The 12,395-nt window shown below is 61.7% G+C and overlaps 1 long non-coding RNA gene across 1 annotated transcript; it reads right to left on the minus strand.

Annotated features, from left to right (window-relative positions):
• Nucleotides 1–201: 201 nt before the first annotated feature.
• On the minus strand, nucleotides 202–3,930 carry LOC307192772. The gene is made up of 3 exons (XR_013830171.1): nucleotides 3,392–3,930; nucleotides 2,993–3,255; nucleotides 202–939 (listed from the first exon to the last, which is right to left on the minus strand). It is a non-coding gene; the product is annotated as an uncharacterized lncRNA (long non-coding RNA).
• Nucleotides 3,931–12,395: the final 8,465 nt, after the last annotated feature.

Here is a 12,395-nt window from a genome sequence, read left to right on the forward strand (position 1 = left end):
GTCTGACACACAACCAAGCCTGGGCTCACCTGAAACGTGGGGTCCCGACAACCTCACGTCCGGGCAACCTCAGTCTGCCTGGCTCGTGGCTCTGGAACCTCGTCATGTGCCCGTACAAACCTTACCTGCAGCACGTCCAGCCTGGGCAGCCTTGGGCCTGTACCACCCCTGCCCAGGATCACCTCTTTCTGTGCCACTTCTCACTGCAGGCAGGGAAGGGGGTCCAGAGAGGGCACCCGTGTGGCCCCCAAAAGCGCCAGCAGCTGGGACAAGACAGGCCCAGACCCCCTGCCACCCTTGAGTCAGGCCGGGCCTGGGCCATCCCCCACCTTAGCCCAGCGTGGGTCTTCCGCTCAGCCCAGCCAACCTGCACGGACCTTATCTTGGCCATCTATCGGGCCACCTGGACCAACCAGTCCTGCCAGAAACTGGATCTGGGCATAAAGGCCCCTCCCTGGAGGGGTGTGGGAGATAAACCCTCCACCTTCCACTGGTCTCTCCTGCTTGCCTGAGCCAGAGGGCCAGGGCCTGGGGTGGAGGTGCTGGGCTGCTGGTCTCCCCTCCCCTCCCCCACCGTCTCCTGTAACAGGCAAGGTTGAGTCTGTGCTGGGACTGACACTGACACCCCTCTCCCACCAACCTCCTGGGTCTGCCGGTCAAAACTTGGGCACGGGAGGGGGGTCGCTGGGGAAAACCAGGAGGCACCCAGGAAGAGGGTCTCATCTCCATTTGTAAAAACTGCGCTGACCCATCACATCAGGACACTGCTTCCCCTTCATGGGAGTCTCTGTCACGCGTGTCCCCAACGTGCCTGGCTTTACGCGCTCCTCAGACGGCCCTGGAGGGGTAGGTGTCGCGATGTTCCCACTTCCAGATGAGGACAACTGGGGTCAGTCGCCCAAGGTTGCGCAGCCCAAGGTCACACATGGCCGGAAAGCCCTTTAAAGATAAAGGCCTAGAAGTGAAATCACTGGACCGAAGCTCCCACGGAACTGCAAGCGCGATTTGGATTGACAAACTGGGTCCCAGCAGGGGTGCCCGCGGGGGAACCCCCCCGGGAGAGGAGCCCTGCCCACAGCGCCCTGCTGCCGGCCACCGGCTCTGCCTGGGAGGCGGGAAGAGGACTTGCTACTCTGGCTGCTTCTCTTGGACCCCAAGCATCAGGTCCACGCATGTTGGTCACGTCTGCACCTTCCGGCCTGAATTCCAGGCCTCTGTTCTTCGCAGGCAAGGACAAGGGCTGGGGGCCACGTTTCCGCTGCTCCCTGCCTTGGGCTCCTCACCCGCAAAGTGGGGAGAGAAGGTCCCAGGGAGGACGTGGTGACCCTGCCGGACGGACACCAGCGCCTCCCGGCCTGATTCCAGCCCAGGAATGTTTCTCCTCCCAGGCCTGGCCTCAGGCCTGACTCCTGACACCAGGCAGTAAATAACTTTCCATTTGATCACCTCTCTTGGTGAATCTTTGCTCTGGGGAAAGTGGGCGTATCCCCAGGCAAGGCCCCGCCCGCCTGCCTGCCGTAGGAGGGGCAGCTCTGGGAGGTGGGGGGGGGTCTGGCATCGGGAGCATCTGTGCCTTTATCGAGAGCACCCACCAAGGTGGGATGTCTACACCCTGTGTCATCAGCCTCCCCGCGGCCTTTGAGCCCAGAAGCTCATCCCAGTCACCTTCCCTGGCTTGGGGCGCCGCCCTCAAAGCGCAGATGGGAAGGCTGAGGCCGGCGGGGGCAGGGATTGGGTGCCCACCGCCCGCGGTGCCGGCAGGGGTCGGGGATGGCCACAGAGGCCTGCTCCGCGGCTCCTGCTCGACTGGGTCCCGTCCGTGTAGGAGGGATGGAGGCTGCTCCCCAAATGTGCTCCGCACCCCGCAGCGGAAACCCGCAGGTCCTCCGCCTGGAATGCCAGGAGACAGGCCCAGAGACGCCCAGCCACTGGCGCGGGCCGCCCAGCACCAGGGAGATCCGGTTCCGGCCGGAGGACAAAGCGGGTCTGGGGCCGGCCCGGGCCCGCTTTGGGAGCGGGCGCCCCGGGTCAGCTGGGGAGCGGGCGCGCGCCGCCAGCGGGCATCTGCATGACAAAGCGCGGCGCCGGTGGGAGCGGCCGAGCGGAGCCCGCCCGCGGCCGCAGCTGCCCCGCTAAGCCGCCGCCCCGCGCCCGCCGCCCGCCCGGAGCTGGGGGCGGGGGCGGCACGCGAGCCCGGCGCTCAGCTGTGTTTGCTCGGGGGGCGCCGCGCGGGGCGGCGGGGCTGCGGCGCGGGACAAAGGCCGGGTCTGACCGACCCCGCAGGTGGCGAGGGGGAGGGGAGGGCTGCGGCCCCCAGCCGCCCAGGCTCCCCCGGCGTCGCCTCCCTGGCCTGCGTTCCGGAGCTGCGTCCAGGCCCCTCCCCTGGACCCCGAGTTGACAAATGATGTCAGCATCCGTCCGTCTTAGCTTGCTGCGCACCACGGCTGCCGCTGTCCTCACGGCCGTCTACACTTACCCCCCCCACTCATGCATCCCCAACGGGGTGCCCGCGTCGTGTCCCCCATGGGCCTCCGCTCCCACCCCCCTCCTCAGCTGCTTTCCCTGCGCAGCCCCCCAGGTCCACATCTGCCCTGACCCAGCTTTCCCCACCTCTCCATCCTCCCATCTTCCAGGTGCCTCGACCAAACCTAGGCATCTTTCTGACATCTCTCTGTGCTGGGCGGACCTTTGAAGTCTCTCCAGAATAGAGCCAACTGCTTCCAGCCCCACTGCTGCCCCTGGTCCAGCCCCCACGCCCTCTTGCCTGGACGGTTGCAGTAGCCTCCGTCCTGTGCTCCCCACCTCTACCCCAGCGGCCGCCAGAAGGATCCTGTGGAAACCAAAGGCAGACCTCACGTCTCCACACACTCCCTTGGCTCTCACCTTACTCAGGGGAAGAGCTGAAGCCCTCACAGCCCCCGAGGCCCACCTCCCCTCCTTCCAGCCCCACCTCCCCACCTCCCTGGCCTGAGTCTCTCCACTTCAGCCATACCTGTCTCCTAGTCATTCCTTGAGCAGCCAGGCCTTCAGGGCCTTTGCACTGGCTGTTGGCCCTGCTTCGATCACTTCACCGGATATCTGTGTGTCTCACTCCCTCAAATCCTTCAGGCCTTTACGCCGACGCCCTCTCTTCAGCGAGGCCCTCCTTGGCCACCCCGTCTACAACGTCAAGCCTTCCGGGTTCCGTCTCGGTCCTTCTGGCCACGTGGCATTCCTATGCGGCACTCGCTCACGTACTTGCTCATTTTCTGTCCCCTGTGGACGGTAAGAGGCACCAGGGCAGACTGTCTCTTTTGCCCGCTGTTACGACCCCCAAACCTAGCACTGACTCTGTTACGCAGAGGTGTTCAGTAAATATTTGCTGAATGAATGAATAACTTAAAGCACTTACCCCTGCACGGCAGCGCTGCAAGGTAGGCCCTGTCGCCTCCGCTTCACAGGTGAAAGCACTGAAGCACAGACGGGGCAAGCAACCTGCCCAGGGTCTCCCGACTAGGAAGCCTGGGAGGCAGGACACGGCTCCTAGCGAGGTCTCAAACTAGAGGCCCACACGCTGGTTTTGGCCTCCAGAAACATTTTCTGTGGCTTGAAGAGTTTCAGAAAAAGTTGAACCGGTTGTGGCCACTTAAAAAATCAAGAGGTTTCATGTAAAAACCCAGACCGCCAGCTTTTCTTGGAGAATCGGAACCTCTGGCCACACTGGGTGCTCAGTCCCACAGGCGACCATGGGCTGGAGCTGGGCAGCACTCGCCCCTCAGACAGGGTGTGGGCGACCCCACTTGCCTAGGCTCCATCAGGCCGCTTCCCGCTCAGGCCCCCGTCCTGCGAGCTTTCGCTCCTCTGGGCCTCTGCCCTTCCGGGTCACTCTGCCTGGAGTCCTGCCCCACGACTCTCTTCCTGGATGCCTCTTCCTTGTCACTCAGGCAGGTCTTCGCCCAAAGGTCCCGTCCTCAGAGAAGCCCTCCCTGATTACGCTGGCTAATGGTCATTATCTGAGATCACTTCATCCATCTTTGGTGCACGCTGTCCCTCTTCCCCAACAGAATGGCAGTCCCAGGAGGGCAGGGCCCGGGTCAGCCTTGCCACACCTGTCCAGGAAGGACAGCACCTGCCCCTGCGGACACCTGTTGATTGACCGAATGAATGAATGAATGAGGGGTTCTCCTTTAGCGCCGCTGGTTCTGGGCCCTTCCCGGGTACTTTGTGCTCACACTTGTGCCCTGCCGCTCTCGGCAGGAGCTCACAGGTTGGGTGGCACGAGGTCGCGGGCCCCTTGCTAGCGGGACAGGCCTCAGTGGTTTCTGGTTCTGTGACCACCTTGAGGGGCTTGGGGAACCCTCTCTCACTTTGCCCCCAGCTCCCCAGGCTCTCGCCATGGACGCGGGGCCCCGAGTCTTCTGGGTCAGCACCAGGGTCGCCTGCTGGGGTTCCAGATGCAGCCCGGCTCCCGCCCGCCCGCCAGCCTCGCTCCTGGTCAGGCCGTGTCGCCGGGGAGCCTTCAGCAGTAGAAGGGCCAGGGGTGGGCTGACTGGCGCGTAGGCTCGAGATCAGGCCTGGCTCTCGCCGCTTCTCCCTGTGTGACCTTGAGCAACTTCACCCGCCTCTCTGAGCTCGTTACCCCCTCTGTGAACCGGGACCCCTGCCCGACTTGAGACTTGTGCCGGTTCCTGGGCTCACACACGGCCGCCAGCACACAGTAGGTGCTCAGGACAACAGCGCCCCCACCCCGTGTGTGGATGGACGCCTGGAGCCCACCCAGGACGATCACTCCTCCCTGCGGGCCAGCTGGCCATCTGTGTGGTCACTCGTGTGTGGTCTTGGGTGACTCGGAACCGCGTGTGTGAATGCGTGTGAGTGGCCGCGTGTGAGTGTGTGTGGCGGTGGGGTCCGGGTGCCTGGAGTGGCCTGGCCAGTCCTCACCGGCCAAGGTGAAGTGGGTGGGAGCTGGCTCGCCCGCTCCCCCAGGTAGCCGTCGAGGCAGGAGTCCGCTGGGGCCGCCGCTGACACCGGGGCGGGCAGGTCAGCCTGAGCCAGAAGGGACTGGCTGGTGTGGGGGAGGGGAGCTGTACCCCAGGGCAGTCAGTTCCCAGGCCCGGCCCTGCCGGTCATGCTCCAGGTCCCAGGGCCAGTGCCCGGGGAGGGCGGCTGGACCCTGGCGTCGGTCACTGCAGCCCCGGGAGCCTCTCCTCTGACCGCGCCACCGATGAGGCCCCCGGCACGGCAGGGCCCAGAGCCGAGCACCGGTCCCCACCCACCTCATCCTCTACCTCAAGGCTGCAGCCCGGCCTCGCAGCTCCCACAGCAGCACCGCGCTCTGCACCCACGTGACTGTCCTCCCACCGGACTGGGGGGCTGGGGAGGGCAGGGACCCGCTCATGGTCACGGCCGTGGGGAGGCAGGACGCCAAACGCTCATTCAACTCACATCCAAACCTCTGTTGCTTGCTGATAGGATGCGTAGGCTGCGTGTGTGGTGGAGATGTGGCCATTTGCACCCGCGGCAGCAGCCTCGGAAGCTGTCCTGGGCCCCCAGCTTTCAGACGGGCTTAGAGGGACACACAGGCTCTGCGCCCAGCCACCACTCTCCACGTGGGAGCCACGTCCGACCTTCAGCCCCAGAACCAAAAGAATCTCCGCGGCCCCCTCCCAAGAATCCAGGCGTGGCTGGCGGTGGGTGTCTGCTGTGCACCGTGTCTCTGCACAGTTCCTGAGGGCCTCAGGCCCACCGAGCAGAAAGATCCCCACCCGCCTGGACCTGCACAGAAAACTGAGGCTCCGCAGGGGCCTGCGTATCCCCGCTGGCCTCTCCAGGGCTGCTCGCCTGTGCAAGGCCTCCCTCGGCCTGTCTCAGGCCTGTCAGCGGGGAGCAAGCCAGAGACCCCAGGAAACGCTGTCCCCCTGCTGCTCCTCAGGACCCCGGAAGAGACCTGGGGGGCTGGCCGGCCTGGGCACAATGGACAGAGGGACAGCAGGGGAGCAACAGCCCCAGGAAGCTGCCTGCCTGGCCCTGTTTCCAGAAGCATTGAGCCTGGGACAGAGGCACAGAGACGGAGACAGTAGAGCAGGGAGAGAGACTCCCACACACTCAGCTGTCGGCTGGGCATGGGACTGGGACCGGCAGCCGTGGTCTTCTCGGATCCGGACTCAGGACGCCGACTGTTAACCCCCAGCCCAGATCGGCCTGGTTTTCACCGCCTGACTGCCCGGCGCGCGGCGGTGACCGAGCAGGCACCTGCGGGGCTGGCGCAGGCAGTGGCCTCGGGACATGCGTGGACGAGTGGCAGCAGGTCACCGCCCGCCTCCGTGTGCATGTCCGTCACCGTGTCCCTGTGCGAACGGGTGACGCTCAGCCCCACCGCGGCCTCCCGGATGGTGCCGCGGGGCTGCCCGAACCCCAGAGCTCTGGCGCGGCCGCGACCCCAGCCCTGGACCCTGAGTCGGGAGCCCGGGCTGCCCACCCGGGTGCTTTTGTCCGTTTCTGAAGTGACAAGAGACACACAAAAGGGCTTTTAATTAAATCAAAGGAAGGGGAAACGGGCCAGCCGGGCCGCTATTATGTTACCAAACGCGAAAACGAAAACTTATTTTTTAAAGCTCTGGTATTAATTTGAGATTATTCAGATAGTTAATTAAAAGTGCAGCATGTGTTAAATATTATTTCAACAAAGATTATCATCAGGCCTCCATGTAATGCGATCCGTGGGCTCGGGGAGCTTTATGCAAATGGTCTGCGGCCAGAAGGAAGGGCCCGAAGCGCCGGGCGGCAGGCCACTCGCTCACCGCAGGGGTGGCCTTTGCAGACACACACGGAACGGCAGCCAGGCCCCCCTGTCCGGGCCCTGGGCGAGCAGGGAGACCAGCGGCCGTCCTGGGCCTGCTGGCCAACGGCAGCTCCCCGGAAGTTGTCCAGGTGGCACTTGGGCCGCACTCCTGCAGGTGTGTGCGGGGTGTGGACGTGTGTGTTGGCGAGGCTGTCGCGAGACTGGCTGCACACGTGGCGGGGGCGTTGGCAGCGTGCGTTTGCGCTGGTTCATCCGTCTGTTACACGTGGACTCGTGCACGTGACACGCATGTGTGCACCTGGGCACGGGGTGCACGCCCACAGCTGGCCCCGAGCACGCCGTGTCACCGCTCGCTGCCTCAGTTTCTCCATCTGTAAATGGGGACCGCTAGCTACAGTCCAGGCCTCACGGGGAGGATTAATGAGGGTCACGTGGCATAAGGCACAAGCACTGGTCCTGCACAGACAGCACGAGAGCCAACAATGCCAGCGTGCGCGGAGCTTTAAGTTCACGTGTCCATGTTTAACAAAAGTGAAATTAACTTTTATATTTTATTTAACACGGTATGTCTAAAATATTGTCGTTTCAACATGTGATCCATGCAAAAACTGATGGCCGTGGTAGTTTGCATTCATTTTTCACACTAAGCCTTGGAGGTCGGTGTGTATTGGACCTGCAAGAACCTCCGGCCACACCGGCCGCATTTCAGGTGGACGTTTCAGTTGGACCTCACAGCTCTGAGCCCCGAGGACGTGGGTGTCCCCCGCTGCACCCTCGCTCGCCTGCGCTCCCTGGCCTCAGACGCGCGGGCCGCTCCTGCCCTCTGTCGGCGCCTGGCGGCGGTGCAGCGCCCACGGCTCGCCCCGCCCGGCCAGATCTGTCCCCGCCCCGCAGATGGCCACAGCCCCCTGCCCACTGCCAGGCTCCGTGGTACCATTTCCCACTGCGGGCTGCGGGGCAGATGGGAGGGCAGAGGCTCAGAGAGGACCGGTCATCCGCCCCGGGTCATGCAGCAGGACGGCAAGGAGGGACCCCAGCTGAGGTTGGAACCCAAGTGTTAAGACGCTTCTGTGGGTCCCACCGGGTTCCTATCCTGGCTCTGCCCCTCTTGGCTGTGATTCTCAGGGTTCCACAGCTGTAAGCGGGAGGGAGGACCGGGGGGACGGGACGGTAATTCCTCCGTTCAGGGTTGTGTGAGGATTAAGTAGGAAGACGTCTCTGAGGTTTCCAGCACATTCTGAGCACAGAATGTGCCCAGTAAATCCGTCACGGTCATAGCACCATGACGGGACACCCCTGCCTCAGGGCCTTTGTACCTGCTCACCCCCCAGATCTAGGATCGGACGGCTCCCCTCGTGAGGGAGGGCCTCGCTGACCATCCCCTCCTTCTTGTCACCCTCAGAGCCTGTGTCGCCACCCAGCACGAGCCTGCGTGTGCCTGAAGTCTTCTTGTTTCTTGTCTGCCTCCCCCATTGGACTGGCAGCCCCAGGAGGGCAGGGCCTTGCCGGTCTTGGCCACGGCCATCCCTGACCTGGCACAGTGCCTGGCCCTACGTAGGTGCCTGACGGAAAGAGCGAGAAAGCCGTGTCAGGAGGGGACGCAGCTTGGTGGTCACCAGGGAAGTTAGACGCCGCTTACCACACAGCCCAACATTCCACAGCCAGGTGCTAACCCGAGAGAAATCAAGCTTAGGTCCACACAAAAATTCATCGATGAGCGTTTGTAGCGGCTCTGTTCACAGCTGCCCCACGCTGGAAACCCCCCAACTGTCCCGCAGCTGGTGAACATTCACGCAGAAGAATCTACCAGCAGCAAAGGGAACCGCCGTCCAGGCACTGGACGCGGGTGGACCCAGAGGTGTAAATGTGGCCATGTGACACGTGACGTTCTAGATGACACGCAACTATAGGGACAGAAAACAGACCGGTGACTGCCGGGGGGGGGGCCACGGGCACATGAAGGATCTGGAGGGGGGCAACTTTTCTGTATTGTGACTGCACGTGTTTTTCAAAACTAACAAAACTGTACATCTGAAAGGGTAATTTTTTCTTTATGCAGCAAACCGTGATTTTTAAAAACAGAGCTGTAGACTTTCAGAGTCTCAGGTCGACTCAGTCCCTACTGCTTTCTGGTCCCAATGGTGAGCTTTGATCCCCCAACCCAGGAAAGCAAAGTGGGGGCAGGCCCCCCGCCTCCTGAGCAGGGCCGCTCCACAAAGATGGGCGGGCAGGGGGTCTGCAGAGGCGCAGCTGCAGAGCCTGGAGAGTTCCAGCAGCTTCCCCCACTCCTTGTTTCCCTCGCTGGTGTTGGTGGGAGTTCATTGTGTTGTGCTCTGTGCAGTTTTCACATGTTTGAACTATTTCCTTAATAAACACGACACATACTAAAATGATTTAAGACAAGAACAGCAGGATTCCCACTGCAGAATCCCACCAGCCTCTCCTGCAGCCCTGGGAGCTGAGAGCCACCGCGGGTGGGCACAGAGGGCGGCCGGGACCAGGAGCCAGGCTGCGCCGGTGTTTCTGGGTGTCGCTCACCCCCTGCCACAGTTCCAAGCTCACTCTGCCCCACAGTCCCCGGGGAGTGGGCGCTGTCTCCCCAGCAGGCAAGGCTCTGGCCGGAACCAGACGGTGCGGGGCTGCCACCCAGGATTGGCTGTGAGGTGGTGAGGACAGTCTTCGAGCATCATTCATTTGTTAAACAATTTTATTGAGATACAATTTACATGCCATAAAGCTCCCCGCTTAAAGTGTACAGTTCAGTGGTTTTAGCATATTTACAAAGTAGTGCAACCATTACCACAATCTAAGTTTAGAACATTGTGTCCCCAAAAAGGGAGCCACAGCCACTAGCAGTCAGTGCCGTCCCACTAGGTCCCCAGCCCCCGGCGACCACAGAGGTACTCTACATTATGGATTCACCCATCCTGGACACTTTGGTACGTGGAATTTTACAATCTAGACTTTGCTATCTGGCTTCTTTCACTGAACGTAATGTTTTCAAGGTTCATCCATGTTGAGTCCGTGTCCGTATTTCCTTCCTTTTGTTGGCTAATCACACAGTCCATTGCACGGTAGGCCCGCATTTCATTTATCCATTCATCAGTTGATGGGCATTCGGGTCCTCTCCACTTTTTTTTTTTTTTTTTTTTTTTTTGCGGTACGCGGACCTCTCACTGCTGTGGCCTCTCCCGCTGCGGAGCACAGGCTCCGGACGCACAGGCTCAGCGGCCATGGCTCACGGGCCCAGCCGCTCCGCGGCATGTGGGATCTTCCCGGACCGGGGCACGAACCCGTGTCCCCTGCATCGGCAGGCAGACTGTCAACCACTGCGCCACCAGGGAAGCCCCCTCTCCACTTTCTGACTGTCCCAACTCATGCTGCTCTGAACATTTGTGTGCAAGCTTTTGTGTGGATGTATGTTTTCAGTTCTCTTGGGTACAGACCTAGGAGTGGAATTACTGGGTCATATGGTAACTTCATTGCTTAGTTTTTTTTTAACAGCTTTATTGTGATATCACACACACCACACAATTCACTCATGTAAAGTGCATAATTCAGTGGCTTCAGTATATTCACAGAGCTGTACATCCGTCACCACGATCGATTTTAGATCATTTGCATCACCCCCCCCCCCCCCCCACCTCCTGGCCGCCACCCTCCTCCTCTCATCTCCCAGCCCTAGGAAACCAGCCTCCCTTCTGTCTCTGTGGACTTGCCTCTTCTGGGTAGCTCATACACGTGGAGCCATACAACACGGCATCCTCTGAATCTGGCTTTTTCTACTCAGCACAATGTTTTCAAGGTTCATCCATTAGCAAGCATTGGTACTGCATCCCTTTTCATTATTATTATATTATCACTGAATAATATTTCATTTAAATATTCCACGGAATAATATTCCAGGTAGTGTGTGGGTGCGCCCACCACTTTTTATCTGTTCATCAGTTGATAAACATTAGCGTTGTTTCCACTTTTGGGCAATAACTCTGTTTCACTTTTTAGGAAACACCCCAACTGTTCTCCCAGGTGGCTGCCACAGAGCATTTAGTGAGCATCTGCTGTGTGCCCCTTCCATTCACACCACTATCCAGCAAGGCAGGTCCTAACAGCCATTTCATTTTGCTGTGGCACAGAGAGGGTGAGACACTTGCTCCAGGCCTCGTTGGGTCCCAGGGCTGCTGAGCGAGGTGAGGTCTGGGAACCAGACACTTTGGTTACATGACCACTAGGTGCTGGTGGTCTGTGGAACCTGCAGGAAGGATCTGCATGCTGACTCTCCCAGGATAGAGGCCAGCCTATGATTCCCAGACATGGTGGCCAGGGCGGCAACTGTCCCCGCCCTTCTAGGCACCCCCCATCAGGCTGTTCCAAGCCGCCCCAAGGCCCTGGCAAGTGTGCAGGAAACTTTGGTCCAGTCTTGGTCAAAGCAATCAATGAACTAATGAACGAGATGCAGCAGCTACCAGCGGCCGGGGCATTTCAGGGCCCAGGGCCAGGGCAGGGAAGCGAGGTTCTGGGCCCAGCTTCTCGGAGGTGCTGGTCAGGGGACGCCGCCTTGGAGGAGGATCCTGGGGACAGAGGAGCTGCAGGTGCAGAGGGCAGACCTGGGACCCACCAGAGCGCCCCCCAGAGAGGGCCTGCACTGTGCTGGGCTGTCTTGGCTGCCCCAGAGCTGCTGCTCGTCTCAGCTGTCATTCGGCCGGGATAGTGTGGAGGGACCTCCCCGTGCCTGGAGGTATGTGAGCAGAGGCTGGACTTGGAGGACGCGGCAGCAGTGGAGGGGGGGCGGGGGGTGAGCCCGCCCAGCCCCAGGTGGACCGGGCACACAGGCCAGATGAAGTCCCTGCTCTGGAGCACGTGGTGTCGCAGGTGGGCCGGGGAGGAGCGGTCGGGACTCTGGGGGGCGGCCGGCCGCTCAGTCCCGTGGCGATGGTGACCTAGGCCAAGGCCACCAGGCCGTGGAGGAATGCGCCAGCCCCTCTGCTCATAAACCTACTCCCCCAACTCCCCACCGCCCGTGTGCCGGGCGAGGTCACAGGTCATCCAGAGGTGGCTGTCAGGAAAGGCTGGCATAAGGCACGGCGGCCAGCTCCAGGCCGTTCACAGCCCTGGGCTGTGCCGCCCACAGCGGACCAGGCAGGGCAGGCAGGGAGCAGAGGCGGGAAGTGCTGGGTGGTGGGTCTCAGGCTATACCCGGCCGAGAACCCAAGTTCAAATTCTTGGGGATCCTGGAGGCCCTGCCCAGAGCTCACGCAGAACACAACCCCGGAGCACTCAGGGAGTGCAGACAGGATTTCGGAAGACCACCGGTGAGACAGCCGGCACCCCCCGTCCTGTGCTCGGACCGCTGTCCCCGGGGGCAGCAAGTGGTCCCAGCTGTGCTCGCTCAGAGGTTGCACGGGCCGGAAGACCAGCCTATCACCCTCCCTGTGCCTGGGCCGCGGCAGGTGTGGGCCTGCAGAGGGTGGAGGAGGTGATGTGGCCGCACGGTGTGCCCTGCCGGGGACAGGTCTGAGGATGCGACGCTGGCTCCTGGGGACACGGGCGTGGGTGGCCCCTCTGGCCTCCTGGGACTCGGCAGGCCTCTCCGAGGGGCGGCCCTCGGTGGCTG

The sequence above is a fragment of the Stenella coeruleoalba genome, assembly GCF_951394435.1.
Source record: "Stenella coeruleoalba genome assembly, chromosome: 10".
Lineage (NCBI taxonomy): Eukaryota > Metazoa > Chordata > Mammalia > Artiodactyla > Delphinidae > Stenella > Stenella coeruleoalba.